The 20,664-nt window shown below is 43.4% G+C and overlaps 1 long non-coding RNA gene across 2 annotated transcripts in view; it reads right to left on the bottom strand.

The window, feature by feature from the left end:
• Nucleotides 1-13,569, bottom strand: part of LOC122923391 — a 49,311-nt gene extending 35,742 nt beyond the window's left edge. For both annotated transcript variants that reach the window (XR_006387283.1, XR_006387284.1), the window contains exons 1-2: nt 13,447-13,569; nt 7,044-7,134 (exon numbers count right to left, since the gene is read on the bottom strand). This is a non-coding gene — a long non-coding RNA (uncharacterized LOC122923391). The remainder of the gene's footprint in view (nt 1-7,043; nt 7,135-13,446) is intronic.
• Between the last annotated feature and the right edge of the window lie 7,095 nt (nt 13,570-20,664).

Genomic DNA, 20,664 nt, shown 5'->3' on the forward strand with positions numbered 1-20,664 from the left:
CATTCCAAACCGGATGTTGACACGGATTGACTGGAGAGGTGCAGTGGGGGAGCAAAGCAGCCAGAATCCAATGGCGCGGTACAGGTAAGTATGCTCCCCTCCGCGGGTCTGGGGAGGTGCGTGAAACCCCTTTGATGACCAGACACTTTTTTGTGATATAGCGCATGTAGTGGTTTAACAGTCCTAACTTTATTATTTGTTGCAATACTAAAATCATTTTTGCTGCATTTTAATGGGAAACCATGGGCAATGTATTAACCCCTTAGTGACCACTCTGTTTTGGGCCTTACTGACCAAGCGTTTTTCTTCATTTTTTCATCATCACGTTCCAAGAGCTATAACCTTTTTATTTTTCCATCTATGTGAGGGCTTTATGAGGGCTTGTTTTTTGAGGGACAAGTCGTAGTTTTTAATGGTGCCATTTTGGGGTACACATAACTTTCTGATTAACTTTTATTAAAGGGGTTCTGCAGTTTGTTTAAACTGATGATCTCTCCTCTGGATCAGGCATCCTCAAACTGCGGCCCTCCAGCTGTTGCAAAACTACAACTCCCAGCATGCCCGAACAGCCTACAGCAGGGCATTGTGGGAGTTGTAGTTTTACAACAGCTGGAGGGCCGCAGTTTGAGGATACCTGCTCTGGATAGATCATCAGCATCTGATCGGCAGGGGGTCCGACACCCAGGACCCCCGCCGATCAGCTGTTTGAGAAGGCAGCAGCACGTCAGGAGCGCCGCGGCCTTCTAAATGTTTACCGCAGGCCAAGTGATGTCACGACTAGTATCATCTGGCCTGGGCGGGGCTAAGCTCCATTCAAGTGAACAGAGCGCCGCTGCCTTCTCAAACAGCTGATCGGCGGGGTCCCGAGTTTCGGACCCCCGCCGATCAAATGCTGACGATCTATCGAGAGGATAGATCATCAGTTTAAACAAACTGCAGAACCCCTTTAACTCTTTCTGGGAGGGAGATGGGAAAAACAGCAATACTGCTACTGCATTCTTAAGTTATACATTTTACCGTGTTCATTTTTCGTTATAAATAACATAATATCTTTATTCTCTGGGTCAGTACGATTACAGTGAAACCAAATACATATAGTTTTTTCAAGTTTTTACAACTTTTTTGCAATAAAACCCTTTTTTTTTTAAGAAAAAAATGTTTTTGCATTGCCAAGACCCATAACTTTTTTATTTTTCTTTATATGGAGTTGTGTGAGGGCTTGATTTTTGGGGGACGACTTGTATTTTTTTATTGGTATCATTTTGGAGTAAATGGCGCTTATTGATCGCTTGTTATTACTTTTTTTAGTGGCAACTAAGAATAAATGAGCAATTCTGTCATTTTTTTAAAAAAAATGTTAATTTATTTTTACGGCGTTCACCATAGGGAATAATTTACATGATATTTATGTAGTCCGGGTCGTTACATACGTGGAAATACCAAACATATGGGAAAGATTTTTTTTTTTCAATTTTTTTCATTGAAAAGCATATTTTCAATGGAAAAAAAGCGTAATAAATTTTTTTTATGGGATTTTTTTATTTAATAAATTATTATTTTTTTAAAGTTTTTTTTACCACCTAATAGTCCCTAAAGGGGACTATAACAGACAGCTTTTAAAATGCAATGCACTATCTCTATAGAGCTTTGGATTTTAATGGCAATGCTATTCTGACATTGACCAGCAGGCTGCTCCAGAGAGGTGTGACCTGCTGGAAATTACTCAAGGCTGGTCTGGGGCCTACATCAGACCCCAGGCAGCCTTCACATACAGCGCCACCCCGCGATCGTATTTGCAGGGTGCCGATGGGAGACAGAGGGAGTCCGCTCCCTGTGTCAGCACTTTACATGCGGCGGGCGACATTGCCGGCGGCATGTAAAGTGTTAAACAGCCCGGATCGACACTCCTGCCGGTCTGGGCTGTTAGAGCAGGGCCGTGGCTCTCATGTAAGAGCTGGGTCCCTGCTGCACAGGGCACCCGTGCAGCGCTTAGACTGGGCTGCCGTAAAAAAGAGGTGGCCCAGCCTAAGGCCCCTTAGTGACCGCCATAAAAAGGCATATGGGTGGTCACTAAGGGAGTAATGTTTGTTAGAATTCCCTGTATTAGTTTTATTTGGGGAAAAATTTGCAGATTTTTTTTTTATTATTTTGTTTCAAACTATAGCACCTTCTTCCTTAACCCCCTTCAACCACCGTGATGTACCGTCATTTAACCCCTCAGATACTACAATTACAGAGAACCTGTCACCCCCCGACATGCCTGTTTTAATAGCTTTATGTGTTCCCCCTGTGATAGCAATTCTGGAGCATCTATTTTTATGGCTCTATGTTGTGCCATTCCTTTATTATTTCTACCAGAAGTTATGAATGAATTGCTAGCAGTCTGCAGTAAGGGTACAAAGGGGTGGTGACAAGTTGGGGTGTGTACCTGCACAGTCTGAAAACGGCAGCACTGATTGGATAGAGTGAATCTGTGCAGGTACACCCCCCACTTGTTACCACCCCTCTGTACCCTTACTGCGGACTGCTAGCAATTCATTCATAACTTCTAGTAGACATAATAAAGGAAAAGGAGGCTGTTTCGGCAACCAGTAACATTAATCTCCTTGTTCATTGCTCCAATTGCTCTGCTAGATTTATTTCACACTTGCAGCTCATCCTTCCTGCTGCAGCTCTCTCCCTATCATAGCTCAGGGGCATGTCCTTTCTCAGGTAGTGTGTCCTTTCTGCTTCAGCTCTCTTCCTGCCTGATGGTGACTGGGATGCCCTTTACTGGTGGGTAGCAGGGTGCAAGGCTTGAGGACAGCGCAGTAGGTTAGCAGATGGTGGGATGGCAATAACCAATCTGGATTGATTACCACAAACAACATTTTCTTTACTTGAATGGTGGGTGGCATAGTGCACATATAAACAGTAGCTCTCAAGTATATCACATGGCAGACGTTTCCCAAAAGGCTGTGTATAGGGAGTAGGTAGTATGATCCCTTTTAAGCCTCTGTCTAGCTTCACAATGTGATCTTCCCAATTCACCACAAGCATGCAATTCCTTTCACTATATTTCTGCAATGCCCAGCTGCAGGGTTCAGTCCTAGATGGGATGGCCAGTAGTGTAGCAGGTGCCTGAAGCAATAAAACCCATACCATGTGCAATAAAGTCCAAAGCCATAAATACGTGTTACCTTTAATGACTTTCTTGTCCATGCACTGTCCATGCACGGTCTTCAATGAAAATTCAATGCTTCTGTCCCTCAGATGTTTGCTCTTAGCACAGTTGCCTTCCTGGCAGGTTTAGATCACACTTGGATGGTGTTCCCATGCATAAGCTTCAGATTGGATGGGTTACACAGCAGCAACTACATGCACGTCTTCTCTCTTGGCCTACTTGCAAACAACCCCTAACCAGGGGAAAATGGGCCAGCTGACTGACTGTTACTAAGGACGGCCAGTTAACCATTCCTTTCCCATATACAGCCTTTTTGGATCACAAGGTGCATAATACAACCATATAACCATCTGTACCACTGAAAATGCATACTTAGCGTACATGAACTCTCTCTGCAATGAACTATACTACATTAACTCTTTAGCAGAACCATCGGGTCAATGCAGGTAGATAGAGATAGATAGATATTAGATTGACAGATAGACAGATAAATAGACATATTTATAGATGATTTATAGATTATTTATAGATGATTGATAGATAGATAGATAGATATGATAGATATGATAGATAGATAAGATAGATAGAATTGAGATAGAGAGATAGATATGAGATAGATAGATAGATATTAGATAGATAGATATTAGATAGATAGATAGATAGATATTAGATAGATAGAAGATATACACATAGATAGATAGATAGATATTAGATAGAGATAGATAGATGATAGATATGAGATAGATATAGATAGATAGATAGAAGATAGATATCAGATAGATATTAGATAGATAGATATAGATATTAGATAGATAGATATAGATATTAGATATTAGATAGATAGATAGATAGATAGATATGAGATAGAAGATAGATTAGCAAAGGAACTCTTCGCACAGCTGTTCGCTGCAATTGTCACTGTAGACAACAAATTCCAGACGTGTCAAAGGAAGAACATTTGCAGAATGGTGACTTGAAGCCACTTGGTATACATGACATATTCCATGGAAACAGCTGAGGGGCAGTAAACTTTAAGTAACTTGGTTAGGACATGAACACAATGGAGGAAGGGTCCCATAAGTGAACATTTCGTTGGCATCAGTTCACCTCTGCTCCATTTAAACGGGTGAATACAGGACCCTTGTTCCCATGATTGGAGGGAAAGGATGAGCAAACCGATTTTACTTGTTCGGAATTTGTACCTAATTTCTTAAAGATTTTTGGATTCTAACGCATCTAAAGTTTTTGTGATTCGTTTTTGGGCAAATCAGAGAGAATAACTCTAGATCTGTGATAACTTAACCTCCGGCACTCCAGCTGTGGTAAAACTACAACTCCCAAGATGCACACTTGCTTGGCTGTTCTCAGAACACCACAGAAATGAATGGAGCATGCTGGGAGTTGTAGTTTCACCACAGCTGGAGTGCCTGAGGTTAGCCATCACTCTAGTACGTTATTAGTTCATAATAATATTTTTTATCTATTGCTGCTTAAATCCCCACATAATGAATATCTGAAAAAGAGACCTGCAAAGAAAACTTGCTTGGCTGTCTGAGAGGCCTTGGTTGGGTGCTATTTCTCCTTATGGAGGCTTATGGAGGCTACTGAGTATGCATGAGGAGTATCATCATGAGCCAGTCAATGCTGCTCTTGGTTTTGGGGTTCTGCGGTATTTGTTATGCTGTTGGGGAGGTATTTTGTGCTGCACTGCAGTATTTATTTTATGGTGTTGGGGAGGTATTTTGTGGTGCACTGCGGTATTTATTTGGTGCTGTTGGGGAGGTATTTTGTGGTGCACTGCGGTATTTATATGATGCTGTTGGGGAGGTATTATGTGCTGCACTGTGGTATTTATATGGTGCTGTTGGGGAGGTATTTTGTGGTGCACTGCGGTATTTATTTGGTGCTGTTGGGGAGGTATTATGTGCTGCACTGCGGTATTTATATGGTGCTGTTGGGGAGGTATTTTGTGGTGCACTGCGGTATTTATTTGGTGCTGTTGGGGAGGTATTTTGTGGTGCACTGCGGTATTTATTTGGTGCGGTTGGGGAGGTATTATGTGCTGGACTACGGTATTTATTTGGTGCTGTTGGGCAGGTATTTTGTGCTGCACTGCGGTATTTATTTGGTGCTGTTGGGGAGGTATTATGTGCTGCACTGCGGTATTTATTTGGTGCTGTTGGGGAGGTATTATGTGCTGCACTGCAGTATTTATTTGGTGCTGTTGGGGAGGTACTTTGTGGTGCACTGCGGTATTTATATGGTGTTGTTGGGGAGGTATTTTGTGGTGCACTGCGGTATTTATATGGTGTTGTTGGGGAGGTATTTTGTGGTGCACTGCGGTATTTATATGGTGTTGTTGGGGAGGTATTTTGTGGTGCATGGTGGTATTGGATGCTGGGAGGTATTTAGAGGTTTATCCTGGTATGTGGTGCGGTTGGGGAGGTATTTTGTGGTGCACTGCGGTATTTATTTGGTGCTGTTGGGGAGGTATTATGTGCTGTACTGCGGTATTTATATGGTGCTGTTGGGGAGGTATTATGTGCTGCACTGCGGTATTTATTTGGTGCTGTTGGGGAGGTATTATGTGCTGCACTGCGGTATTTATTTGATGCTGTTGGGCAGGTATTTTGCGGTGCACTGCGGTATTTATTTGGTGCTGTTAGGGAGGTATTATGTGCTGTACAGCGGTATTTATATGGTGCTGTTGGGGAGGTATTTTGCGGTGCACTGCAGTATTTATTTGGTGCTGTTGGGGAGGTATTTTGCGGTGCACTGCGGTATTTATTTGGTGCTGTTGGGGAGGTATTTTGTGGTGCACTGCAGTATTTATTTGGTGCGGTTGGGGAGGTATTATGTGCTGCACTACGGTATTTATTTGGTGCTGTTGGGCAGGTATTTTGTGCTGCACTGCGGTATTTATTTGGTGCTGTTGGGGAGGTATTATGTGCTGCACTGCGGTATTTATTTGGTGCTGTTGGGGAGGTATTTTGTGGTGCACTGCGGTATTTATATGGTGTTGTTGGGGAGGTATTTTGTGGTGCATGGTGGTATTGGATGCTGGGAGGTATTTAGAGGTTTATCCTGGTATGTGGTGCGGTTGGGGAGGTATTTTGTGGTGCACTGCGGTATTTATTTGGTGCTGTTGGGGAGGTATTTTGTGGTGCACTGCGGTATTTATATGGTGCTGTTGGGGAGGTATTATGTGCTGCACTGCAGTATTTATTTGGTGCTGTTGGGGAGGTATTTTGCGGTGCACTGCGGTATTTATTTGGTGCTGTTGGGCAGGTATTTTGCGGTGCATGGTGGTATTGGATGCTGGGGAGGTATTCAGAGGTTTATCCTGGTATGTGGTGCTGTAGGGGAGGTATCGTATGTCCCTGACAGCAGGATTAGCCATTTCTGTGTTCCACTTTTATTTCCGTTCTTGTATTGATGGTTACATAGGAGCAGGCCAAGTAAATGAAAATTTGTCGCAGCATTTATTTGACACCACTATTTTCATGTAATATCATATATGGGCTGATGGGGCTCATGTGCCAGGGCTGTTGTAATCCCAGTCCAGCCTTGATGTTATAGGAGATTCCTTGTAATGTTAAGTTTTGATCATCACTGGTTCTTGATGGTTCCCATACATGTCCCAGTTACCAGCCTGATCATGACATCATTGCACATACAGTACATGGCAGTGTTAATGAAGTGCAAGGACTGAGGCTGTTTTTCATGTCTTATGCTTAGGGCTCAATTTTAGGTAAGTTTACTTCCAAATGAGACAACAGATCACACTGGGTGATACAAAACCCAATTTACATTGGCGCTAAGGGCTCCATTGCTGTTAAAACCGTATAAAGATCTGATTGGAATTGATTCCAGGTCTTACGAGGTTGCAGTGAAACGGTCATATTTGGACTGGCTCCTAGATCTCCTCTCTGATACTTTCACAGGCTATAATGTGGCACAGCAGGAGGTTTCTGCAAAATAAAATAATGAAGAGGAAAATGATATATTACTGAAAATGCATTCGAACATTTTTATTTCATTATTGAATAAAATACCCTTTGCCTGTATGTAATGATGTGTATTTTGGCTTCGGTCTGACAACTTGAAATGTAGATTTATATACACAACTTTAATGGGTTAATTACTGCCCCTTCTGTTTGAGACGTTTTTAAAATGAACACTGGCATATTTGCTATGTTCACGTGCTATGTGGAGCTCTTTTTGGATACTAGGACACCTACTGTCATGAGAATGGTGGACCTCTCGACCTCCTCCCCCATTGCGACTGAGAACAAAAGGATTTGGCTTGTTGAACTCTCCCGGAACATCTGTAGTTAGGGGTGACTCAGGGGGCCCCCATACAAATTACATGTTCCCGGAGCTTCCCGCTACAATCAATGGGTTTGGCTAACATTAATCTAATGTGTATGGCCAGCCTTATGGCTGTTCGGGAAAAAATATCACTCAAATAGTGTTAAAATGTGAAGGGGAAGGTTGTCTAAGAGTGACTAGTTGCCAGAGTAAGCTGACAGTGGGAGGCCCAACATATAAGCCCAATGAGAGCCAACATTACTTTTTGGTCACCTCAGCATAACAGAGTAACATCCAAGTTATAGCATCACTTGGTGCAGTGAAGTTATAGCACCAGCATACCATAAAACAAAATAAATACCTGCCCGTCTGGACTCTACCTAATACACAGTTCCTGTCTCGCCTATAGAGTCCCGTTCACACCAGGGAAGATCAGGCTTCACTCGCCCTCGCGGTCAGCCAGTCACCAAGCTATAACCACACAAGTCAGCTTTCCACATTTCATTCCCCCCGACTGGCATCCCACTACCCACTACCAAACCTATGTCCCAGTCTAAAGAAATCCAGCCCATATAAACTTAAACAAAGAGCTCTAGCAGACTATGCTCTGCTGAAGCAATGCATCTTTCTGGATTCCTGCTATCTCAACCAGCTAAGGAACCTAGAGAGATATACACTCCTTCCAGTACATTCCCATACATATTTCCACAATTGCTATATAGTTTTATGGAGAAAATGCAGTGTAACTTGTAACATATTCATTTAAATCTCTGCTCCTTCTGGGTTTAGGAGTCCAGTGGGCGGGCCTATCAGTGATTGACAGCTATCTCTGTATGACTGTGCACACAAGAATAGCTGTCAATCACTGATAGGACCACCCAAATGACTCTTAAGGATAGATAGATAAATAGAGCAGAAATTGTAATAAATAAATGACATGTTTTACTGAATCTTTTCAAACAAACTATAATATATTATGGCAGTGGGTGAGGAAGCACTGTGTCAACCAACCGGTTTTACTTGGGCTAAATCTAAAGACGTTATCCTGGAGGCTCCCTGTTATTCACCCTGTATCCCTTATACAGGGATCTGGACTTTGCTGCAGAGAACCAATAGAGCGATACCTTGTGGAGTAGTCCCAATGTGGTTGACAGCTAACCAATGAAAGTCAGAGGCACTGGTTAAAGGCACCAAGTGATCAGGTAAAACACATAGTCAGAAAAAAGACAAGGTCAGGGCTACATGTGTATCCAAGATACAGATCAGAGGTCAAGGCTGGCAGCAGAGGGTCACAAAGGTAACAGGCACTGGTCGGTACACAGGCAGAAAACAGAGAACAAAAATCTTAGCAAGGAGCAGGCACACTTGGAACCTAGTTGCTCAGGCAAGGAAATTAGGTCAGCAGCTCAATGTTATAGCAGAAGCTGATAATCAATTAGAAGTAGCTATGCAGCTGCATACACAGCAAGAAGAGGAGGGGAGTGATAGTACAGCAGGAAAAAATACAATCTTCAACAATGTCCAAAGAACAACAAGATGATAATAATCAGCAAGAACCTTAACGATAATAAGGATAATAAATCTCAAGTAGGTTGGTTGGAGATTGTATTCATTGGCTGGGGAGCAACCTTTAGAGCGCAGCTCCCTCCCTTGAGGATTTTATTAAGTTAGAGGGGTTGGGGCATGTGATCTCCCCAGCCAATGAAGAAATTAAGCCCCACAGGATAACTAACTGTTGGATAGTGCCCTCAATGGTGACATTCCCGAAGTCAGTGCCCCCCCGGTTTATGCAACCTTGGAGCCATGAAACCCTCAAGTGCTAGAATTGTACCCTTGTAAATATGTGTATACTTTTTCTGATCTTTTCTTATAGAAAATATTAATTCAGTGTACGGTATGTTGTTAAAAATAAATCTATATTTATATAAAAACATGTTATTGCATACAGTTGCAAGAAAAAGTATGTGAACCCTTTGGAATGATATGGATTTCTGCACAAATTGGTTATAAAATGTGATCTGATCTTCATCTAAGTCACAACAATAGACAATCACAGTCTGCTTAAACTAATAACACACAAATAATTACATGTTACCATGTTTTTATTGAACGCACCATGTAAACATTCACAGTGCAGGTGGAAAAAGTATGTTAACCCTTGGATTTAATAACTGGTTGAACCTCCTTTGGCAGCAATAACTTCAACCAAACGTTTCCTGTAGTTGCAGATCAGACGTGCACAACGGTCAGGAGTAATTCTTGACCATTCCTCTTTACAGAACTGTTTCAGTTCAGCAACATTCTTGGGATGTCTGGTGTGAATCGCTTTCTTGAAGTCATGCCACAGCATCTCAATCGGGTTGGTGTATTTTCTTCTGTTTAAGCCATTCTGTTGTTGATTTACTTCTATGCTTTGGGTCGTTGTCCTGTAGCAACACCCATCTTCTGTTGAGCTTCAGCTGGTGGACAGATGGCCTTAAGTTCTCCTGCAAAATGTCTTGATAAACTTGGGATATCATTTTTCCTTCGATGATAGCAATCCGTCCAGGCCCTGACGCAGCAAAGCAGCCCCAAACCATGATGCCCCCACCACCATACTTCACAGTTGGGATGAGGTTTTGATGTTGGTGTGCTGTGCCTCTTTTTCTCCACACATAGTGTTGTGTGTTTCTTCCAAACAACTCAACTTTGGTTTTATCTGTCCACAGAATATTTTGCCAGTACTGCTGTGGAACATCCAGATGCTCTTGTGCAAACTGTAAACGTGCAGCAATGTTTTTTTTGGACAGCAGTGGCCTCCTCTGTGGTATCCTCCCATGAAATCCATTCTTGTTTAGTGTTTTACGTATCGTAGATTCGCTAACAGGGATGTTAGCATATGCCAGAGACTTTTGTAAGTCTTTAGCTGACACTCTAGGATTCTTCTTTACCACATTGAGCAGTCTGCGCTGTGCTCTTGCAGTCATCTTTACAGGGCGGCCACTCCTAGGGAGAGTAGCAGCAGTGCTGAACTTTCTCCATTTATAGACAATTTGTCTTACCGTGGACTGATGAACAGCAAGGCTTTTGGAGATACTTTTATAACCCTTTCCAGCTTTATGCAAGTCAGCAATTCTTAATCATAGGTCTTCTTAGAGCTCTTTTGTGCGAGGCATCATTCACATCAGGCAATGTTTCTTGTGAAAAGCAAACCCAGAACTAGTGTGTGTATTTTTATAGGACAGGGCAGCTGTAACCAACACCTCCAATCTCATCGCATTGATTGGACTCCAGTTGGCTGACACCTCACTGCAATTAGCTCTTGGAGATGTCATTAGTCTAGGGGTTCACATACTTTTTCCACCTGCACTGTGAATGTTTACATGGTGTGTTCAATAAAAACATGGTAACATTTCATTCTTTGTGTGTTATTAGTTAAAGCAGACTGTTATGTGCAGAAATCCATATAATTCCAAAGGGTTCACATACTTTTTCTTGCAACTGTAGATCTGAATTCCCAGCTCCCATGATTTGCCTCTCCCAAGGCTTTTTAATTACCAATATAAGAAACCCGAGCTTCATTAAATCGTGAAGGCGTGCTCCCTGAACACTGCACTGTCACAGTTGTATCTAAATTAGCATCTGACTGACCCTCTTTTTACTGGTTTTAAATCCCATCTGACAGGCATTGGTGAGTGATGCTAATTGGCAAGGTCTGCCAAGGAATAGTGGGCTTTACCTTTGCAACAAAAGAAGAAATGTTGCTTTCAATATGCTCCCAGATTCACTCAAGTGCCCCTTTTTAATGATCTCGGGTTATTGATAAATCTTGTCAATGGAGTAAGTGGCCCTTAAAGGGTTTCTGTCACCTAAAAAATGGGTATTAAGCTGGCTGACATTAGCGATGTGCTAATGCCAGCTGAACATAACTATATTAGCGCCATCTCACTGCCTGCCGCTGTTATTGAGAAAAACAAACTTTTATAATATGCTAATTAGCCTCTAGGTGCAGGGGGGGGTTGCCCCTGCTCCTAGAGGCTCTGTTTCGCCACCTCTGGTCACGCCCTGCTACACTAGATTGACAGGGGCAGACATCGTTGGTCTCCTGCCTCCGGCCCTGTCTTCAGTGTAAATCTCGCGCCGTTCAGGCGCAGTAAGTGAAGGGCACTCGCTGGCTGCCAGCTTCCTCACTGCGCCTGAACGGTGCGAGATTTACACTGCAGACAGGACCGGAGGTAGGAGACCAACGATGTGCCCCTGCACATCGCTAATGTCAGCCAGCTTAATACCCATTTTTAAGGTGACAAAAACCCTTTAAGATTGAACTTGTAAATGGTAATTGATGATGGCATGATGGCACAGGCCAAGTCATAGGGGCAGGTACCGAGGTGAGATCTTTGGGCTGAGAGCATGGATCTGCCCAGTGGAGGCCTTACATCAGGGACTAATTTGAAAGACTGCAAGACTATATGTTGGGCTCATGAATGAGATGAAAGACTCGTACATTAAAGAAATTGAGACGGTTCATCGTCATTTTTTGTAATTAACTCAGTGTGACAGGATCTGAAAGACAGGTATTACTACAATAACCAGGGGTGAACATCAAATGAGATTCCAGCTCTTTACATGGAAGAATTAGACTGTTTTCACATATGCAATTTGAATACCAGCAGCCTGATCTCGCAGGGGAACAGACTGCCGACGTTCACCGTATCTAACATAGCTGGATAGGGCCACGCACCACCAGATCCTTCTTGACTACAGGTGGGATTTGATGAGGATCCATTGCTTTCTGGTATAAATGCTGGCTTTCGGATGGACAAAACTTTGGCTGGTGCACAACTTTTGGCCAGCTGAAAGCTAACATTTATGGGCAGCCCTATCCAGCTATGCCAAATTTGGTGAACTCCAGCAGTCTGTTCCTCTGTCGGATCAGGTTGCCAGAGTTCACATTTCATATGTGAACGTAGCCTTGGTTCTTATTGGATAGACAGTCATGAACTCACTATGATATTAGGGACCATCTACAACCATTAAAATTTGTGTAATTTAAAAGTATCGGTAATCTTTTTACACCTTCAATACCTATTGGCGATTGATGGTTGTTCAGCTGTCAGCTACTCCTTCCCACTACTCCATAGTCATCATGTACCTGTTGCCAGCGGAGAAAGGGGAGTTGGCTGCTGCCAGACACCTCTGGTGGTGGCAGTTTATCTGATCTGAAAACTAAAGGATCAGACATTGAACTTCAACCAGCCCAATCTGTCTTTTCATCTGACGTCATCTCTCACAAGAGAGCTTGAAGGCTTCCATACATATAACATAGTTGTCCTGGTCCACCAAAGTCAATGGGTTCATCCGACTTTTATGGGGGCCTCTTTTATACTTCATTAATTACTTGTATTCATTATTTTGAAGAAGTTCTATGCTTCTAAGGGCATATCAGACAGCACATTTTTAGCGCAAGTTTCAGTTGTGGATCTGGTGCACGAAAACCGCACTAAAGCTGCTCTGAAACCGCCTCACATTGCTTTAAATATAAGGGTTCAGGAGGCTGAGGATTTTTTTTTTTACGTGTGGATTTCCAGACTACACCAAGAATGTACAGGACATGTCCATCGTTGGTCAAAATCTGTTGTGTGAACATACCCTGTTTTTCCAGATGCTCCATATACATACATGACCCATTATGCATAATCAGACCTGTAATTTGCTATGCAAACAACACAAAAAAAATCTTCTTTTTACATACATTAGTCATTCGATCCTTCCAATAACAACACAAACTAACAAAGGGCTACAGAACTTTCGCACTTTGAAGATAGTTTGTAGGTAGAATTTACCATTTTCCCAAGATCTCTCCCCGGTAGCAGGTCTGAGAATTCACTCAATAGGAGCAGCACATAAAAGCCACTTTCATGATCGCTTTATTAGCCATTAATTGGATTTTGTTTATAAAAATGTCACAATCATTAAACTACAAGCACACTCACCTAGAAAAATAATTTCAACCCACCAGCAGATGTTCTTATTAGAGGGATTAGTTCCATAAGGAAGGACAGACTAAATGAAGACTTCTTATCAGTTGACTGCACTGCTCCAGAGTCTACTCTTCTCATCTTGTCAGCTGGACGTATGACTTTTGGGACCTCTGTGTTTATAACACATTCCATCATATAAAGGCACAGCAGGAAACCGCTGTCACTAGAGCATTGCAGGAATAAGACATAGTTATCTCTCACAATATATAGCAACTTCCTTATCATTATTGTCAGATAACCCTAACCTCATACAGCAAAACCTCAAAATTGCATAGTAATGTGATCTTCTAAGGGTTTGTCTTCTCAAAGAAGATGGCCAGTATGCATACATTTTAGTTGAACTAAAAAAGTCATAGGAAAACTGGTCTGGACAAGGCAGTAATCTTTTGGAAAGGTATAATTGTACATATTACCACAAACAAGAATGAATCTCATAAGAGGAAACTGTAAGAGCCTTCCTTTTGGAAATTCCTACCTTGTTCCTCTTGCTGGAACCATTCCAAGTTTGGTTTAAAGATATGAAATGGAAATCGGACATGTAGTAATGTTGTGTAAAAGGGGCCTAAGTGCAAGAAAATTGATGTTCCAGCCAAATTTCCTTCATCAATCCTAAACCAAGTGAGCGTAATAATGGACCTGGTTTACTTCAATAATAATTGATTACCATTTTGCATGTGGGAGCTATGTACTGTTATCTTTACAAACCAACACAATGATTATGCTTTTATGTACATTTAGGCAGTGTTTGGATTTTACATATGAAGTCCTGAGAACTTTATAGTCAAAATGTATTTTTAGAGACTGTTTTGGGTATAGATGAAAGGAACATAATTCCTAATAATGGCCTTGTGTAGTTGGAGCAATAAATATCTTTGCTTCATGAAAGCAGCCTAGAATAAGGGGTTGTCTCATGATGACAACCCCTGACCATATGCCTGTTAAGGACCCCCTCCCCATGAGCCATCTGAATGACCTCTATTAATACATTTCCTTTGCAGTGGGGAAATATCTTACCAGACCCAAGGCAATCAGTAAATAGTTGCAAAGGATCCATTTAGAGAAATGTAGTCTCAGATTAGGCAACTCCTTTAAAAAAATCTGTTAACGTCACAAGGTCATCCATTAATTGGGGCTGATAGCTCCAAACAGGGCCAAGGTAGTGAAAAGTGGTAAAAAAAACAGCCATGACATACAAAATGGTAAAGGTTTTACAGACTTGACACCTGAACACCTTCAATAGCTGTTGGCCAAGTACTTGTTCAGTGGACAACTATCTCCACTGACTCTTCCATACATGCTCGCCTGGGTGTCTATGTGTTTTCATCTTATGGGAGGAATAAAGAGTGGAGAAGGCTACTGACAGAAAAACCTGGTGGCGGCTTGTCTCCCTGATAATAAAAGGATTGGGAGTTGAAATTCAACGTGCTAGATCTTTCTCTCCCCCAACGTCATTTTTTTGGGCAAGTCATGAGCTTCCCATACACATTAGATCGGCTGGTCCGACCAAAAATGTGTATGGTATGAAGGTCTTATATGTTGGAGAGTATTGTCTTATTGATAGGAATTCCTGGGATATTCAAGATCATCAGAAGGAGTGAGGTAGAATAGATATTGAGGGCTGACTAGAGCCATACTAAAAACCAAACCAAGTCTTTATCACCCCTGAGCAAATTAGTCCTCATTAAACTCAAGTACATTCATATTTGAAGGGGTTGTCCAGTATAGAAGACCCTATGAAAGAATTCCAAGTTAATAGCAGAGAGTCCCCCCCATTCATTACCCACTTCTATAAGCCTCAGGAGAGAATGGCTATGAAGAGCTTGTCTTCCCCCTGGATAATCTAACTTGTCAGAGGAATACAACAACAGCTCATTGATTCAATAGGAACTGTGTAATGCTTGATGTGCCCTGCTGAGGCGCTGTAAGGGAACTGAGCACTTGCTGCTATGGTCTCCCACAGTATACAGCTAATTGCTAGGGGGGTGAACTCTGTGATTACCCTGTTGTTAGTAGATCCTTCTATCCAAAAAAATGCCATTTAGCTTTCAAGAGGTTTCCTAGATTCTGTCTACTGAACCAAAATGTTGCCATCATATATTTCCAACAAAGTTCTGACCATTAGAAAATAGTAGATGCAACATACTATATGTAGGCTGGCCTCAGCCCACTGTGCATATGGCTATAATATGGTTCTGTATAGGATCTGCATATTTAGTGCCAAAGGTTGAATAAGATCCCATCTTGAGGTAACAAGAACACTTTGCCTAAGGCAACATTTGGACAGCATGGCTCGACCCCTCCATCCATTTGGCAATTGCCAGACCTCATCCATCGAAGAGTCCACATCAGACTTCTGTGCCAAAGAAATCGGAAATGCAATGTAATTTTAACCTTAGAAAGAAATATCTTACCTACAATTATACATTTTTGACTGCTGGAATTTATACTTTATATTGTAACTTGGACTCACAAAATTAGTTTGCTAATTATTTATTTTCCTATATATTATGTTGGGAAAAAAGCAAAGAAGTTACACGTTCCAAAAAGAACAGGACAAGAAATTTAGAGGACAATTATCATGTGGAAATTAAATTGGGAAGTCTATTGACTTTGCCTTCATAGTGTGTTGTAGAAAGTCCCACAGATGGAAATGGCTTGTAAATTTCTTTTATGTCATGTGAGTCCAGCATTTCCAAAATATACTGATGCTCATGTTACTCGTTGACTTGATTTCCTTCTCTTATATGTTTTTTTCCCCACTCAGAATTGGTTAAAGGGCACATAGCCATAATGAGAGGAACTGAGCCTCCATATTTTAGTCATCTGAGAACCCTGTCAAGATCTGTCCAGGCAGCCAACAGAATATGTGCCAGGCGAATATCCATAGTTTTGGTAGAACATGTTGAAAACCTCGACTGCCAAATTGCGTGCCTACTACTCCAATATCAACATTAGCATTAAATTGGCTTTCTGAAAAAACAAGTGTTTGATTGCAAGTGTTTTGACTGAGTATGTGTTACGCAGACTAGGCTTGAGAAGAAGGGCTGTTTTCTTAGTACTTAGTGTATGTGTCAGGGAATACTCATAATACAATTTTATTGTGTTTGCTCGAAAAGTAGGCATCTGCAGTTGCTAGGTTTGAGGTAGCCCCAACACTACCCTGGATCCCCCAGACACGATTGAGGTGTCGCCATTTGTTGCTGCTCTCTGGGGGAAGGGATAGCATTGTGCATGGCATGGTGCACTGAGTTAGCTTCTCCAGTCTCCTCCATGGCAGAGGAAGGTTCCGTGGTGAGGAAAGGTCTGAGCTAGCTGTCACTCTCTCTCTCAAAAGGCTGGTATCCTGACCAAAAGGCTTGTGGCCCAGGGTCTGTGGCTCAGTTGTTGGGCAGGGTATCCCCATCTCAGCATCTTCTTCTGGTCACTCATGTAGTCTGGCAGAATCGCTCTTACTAAACACTGGTTCCTATCTGGTAGCCAAGGGACTGTGGCTCAGTCATCAGGCAGGGTATCCCTGTCTCAGCATCTTCTTCTAGTCACTCATGCAGTCTGGCAGAGTCTTTCCTTCTAAACACTGGTCCCTATCTGCAGACCAATAGGGACTTTGACTGCTCTACTTTCATACAGTTTCTAACTGATCCAGAACCTTTTAGCGGGAGGTTTGTTGCTGGAGAGAGACCGCATAACAGAAACAATGTTGCAATTCTTGACTGCCATAGACCTGTATTGTGCCTCGATACAAGTCAACGGGAATGACCAAGCAGTTTCCAGATATAAACAACTGTCTGACAGAGCTAAACCAAGCGGTTCCCCTGCTTTCCGCCGTGGTCCCGGGCGCCGTGTTTAGCAGTGATCTGCGGCCAGTGTTTCCCTTTCACCGCTGCAGTCTTGGGCTCTGTCTGTGTAGGTACTGTTGTTCTGGGATCTGCTCCACAGTTTCCTCTCAGCCCTGGCCACAGCATGCTTGCTGCTGGTTTCCTTAAGGGCCAGCATGCGTCACTTCCTGGTTAGATCATGTGACCTCGCTGACCAATCCTAGCCCTCCTGCGCATATATAAGTGGCTCAGCCCCCTTCCCAGATGCTTTTAGTGTCAAGGTCCTTGTGTCCTGCTAAGGTTCTGGATTTCCACTTGTGTTCCTATGTTCCTAGACTCTGCTACCTGTTAGATCCCTGCCTGCTTGCTTTGACTCTCCTGTTGCCGATCTGGATTGCCTGACCTGTACCTGTGCCGCCTGCCCTGACTTTTTGCCTGTCTGACTACGCTTCTGCCTCATCCTTTGGTCCTGCACCACTGGAACCTCTCTTAGGTACCTCCTGGTCTGCCTGGACCAGCTGCCTCGTGGCCTATCCTTCTCAAAAGGTAGCGACCTGCTCTTTCCCTCGGGAAAGTCTATCCCAACCATCAGGGGTACTGTAAATATCAAGGGGTTCAGTTACAAAATGCCATTAGAGGAGGTAGGACACGTGGCACAGTGGGTTCACACCTGCTGGTCCGTGACAATATCCCTACATGTTGATGTATTTATCCTATTAAAAGTCGGCATTTATTCCATAAAGCCTATTATAGTCACAGGGATTCCAGTGGTGCCTGGCAGTGTGCGGCGGTATCCTGATGTGCCAGATACAGTGATTCCAGTAGTCTGTTCCTCTGCCTGACAGATTACTGGATTATTTTAGCAAGAGTGTGAACGTAGCCTAATGTAACCCAAAAGAGTGCCCTTTTGGCATACATTATGTATTTTTTTTTAAATAACAGGAGTCAATAGACATTTTATGTCACTGTATAACTTGCAGTTGTGTACTGCGGAGCTGGAGTATATGTTGAAAATTATCCCAGCATGTGGAACAAATTACAGTAGATAAACTGTGATATCACCTATTGTTAATGGTGGATCCTGTGTTATCTGTACAGAGGTGATAGCTATCATTATTATTCTGCCTTTGATGATAATGAGATGACTTCTGAAAAGTGATTTGTACAGAAAAAGAAGTGGTGCCTACTAGGGCTGCAGTAAACTATTATTTTAGTAATCGAGTATTCTATTGATTTATTTTTTATGATTAATCGAGTAATCTAATAAGAAAAATAGACTGTTTTCCTTTATAAAAACTTATCAGACCCCCTGCCATCAGTCCCCAACACCCTTCATTTACCCCTGTGCAATCAGCCCAAGTGCATCAGTTCCCCCAGTGCCATCAGCTCCACTATCCCCCAGTGCCATCAGCTCCCCCCACCCCAGTGCCATCAGCTTCATTCCCTCAGTGCCTTCAGCTCTCCCCCACCCTAGTGCCATCAGCTCTTTTCCCCCAGTGCCTTCAGCTGTCCCCCACCCCAGTGCCTTCACCTGCACTGCCCCAGTGCCATCAGCCCCTCCATGCCATCCATTGCCATGTCCCCCACTCCCCCATCAGATCAGCCCCTCCATGTCCCCTAGTGCCATCAGATCAGCCCCTCCATGTCCCCCAGTGCCATTGGATCAGCCCCTCCATGTCCCCCAGTGCCATCAGATCAGCCCCTCCATGTCCCCCAGTGCCATTAGATCAGCTTCTCCATGTCCCCCAGTGTCATTAGATCAGCTTCTCCATGTCCCCCAGTGCCATCAGATCAGCCCCTCCATGTCCCCCAGTGCCATCAGATCAGCCCCTCCATGTCCCCCAGTGCCATCAGATCAGCCCCTCCATGTCCCCCAGTGCCATCAGATCAGCCCCTCCATGTCCCCCAGTGCCATCAGATCAGCCCCTCCATGTCCCCCAGTGCCATTAGATCAGCTTCTCCATGTCCCCCAGTGCCATTAGATCAGCTTCTCCATGTCCCCCAGTGCCATTAGATCAGCTTCTCCATGTCCCCCAGTGCCATTAGATCAGCTTCTCCATGTCCCCCAGTGCCATTAGATCAGCTTCTCCATGTCCCCCAGTGCCATCAGATCAGCCCCTCCATGTCCCCCAGTGCCATCAGATCAGCCCCTCCATGTCCCCCAGTGCCATCAGATCAGCCCCTCCATGTCCCCCAGTGCCATTAGATCAGCTTCTCCATGTCCCCCAGTGCCATTAGATCAGCTTCTCCATGTCCCCCAGTGCCATCAGATCAGCCCCTCCATGTCCCCCAGTGCCATTAGATCAGCTTCTCCATGTCCCCCAGTGCCATTAGATCAGCTTCTCCATGTCCCCCAGTGCCATCAGATCAGCCCCTCCATGTCCCCCAGTGCCATCAGATCAGCCCCTCCATGTCCCCCAGTGCCATCAGAACAGCCCCTTCATGTCCCTCACTGCCATCTGCCCCTCCATGCTATCCATTGCCGGCTGTCCCTCTTCAGTGCCATGTCCCCAGCGCCAGTGAAATAAAATACTTACCTTTCCTGTAGGGGCGCCGCTCCACAGCTCCTTCCTCTTCTCCGCGCGCTGCACTGGATCCTGATGTCACACAGCGTCGGGTCGTAGTCCGCGCTTACTTGCACTATGACCTAACGATGTGTCAGGATCCAGTGCAGCGCAGTACGGGCCGGTGGGTGACCACAGAGCGGTAAGTAATAGCAAGCGCTTCACTCCCGCTCCGTGGTCACATGACACAAATGAATCCTCGATGCAAAAAATTTGCCATGGAAACAAGCAGTGTATAATGTGATGGAAAAATGAATCCAGCCATCAAAGGAAGCAATATGGATAATAACAGTATATTAGTAAGTGCCTTGTATTAACTTTCTCTACATGATAAATGCCACTTACCGAAGTGAGACGACCCCTTTAAATAAAAAATTCAATAATATAAGGCAACAAAAGGAGCAGGTATTTTGATGCAGCTTCCCAACCCTTCTTTCCCCTGACATTTGCCATTGGGGGAGAGTAGGGACGGTCGGCTGTCTTACTGAAATTGGTGGGTACAGCCACCATTTATCTAATGTGTGCGTGGCCGGCTTGAATGCACAGAAAGATCGACGTGAAACCACAGAACCATTCTTTAATAGTGATCTAGATATGAGCAAATTTTCTAAAATTTGTTTTGTCCGAATCGGACAAGAAATTAGATAAGGGTAGTAATTGAATCTTTTCCACCCAAATCGAAAGTACTTTGAATGCCTGGAAAACTCTTTCTTTCAGGTCGAATTTTGATTACGAATCAATTTTCTCATCTCCATATTGATCATTAGAGATGAGCGAAATATTGGGAAATT

Source organism: Bufo gargarizans, unplaced genomic scaffold (genome assembly GCF_014858855.1).
Source record: "Bufo gargarizans isolate SCDJY-AF-19 unplaced genomic scaffold, ASM1485885v1 original_scaffold_1554_pilon, whole genome shotgun sequence".
NCBI classification, from domain to species: domain Eukaryota; kingdom Metazoa; phylum Chordata; class Amphibia; order Anura; family Bufonidae; genus Bufo; species Bufo gargarizans.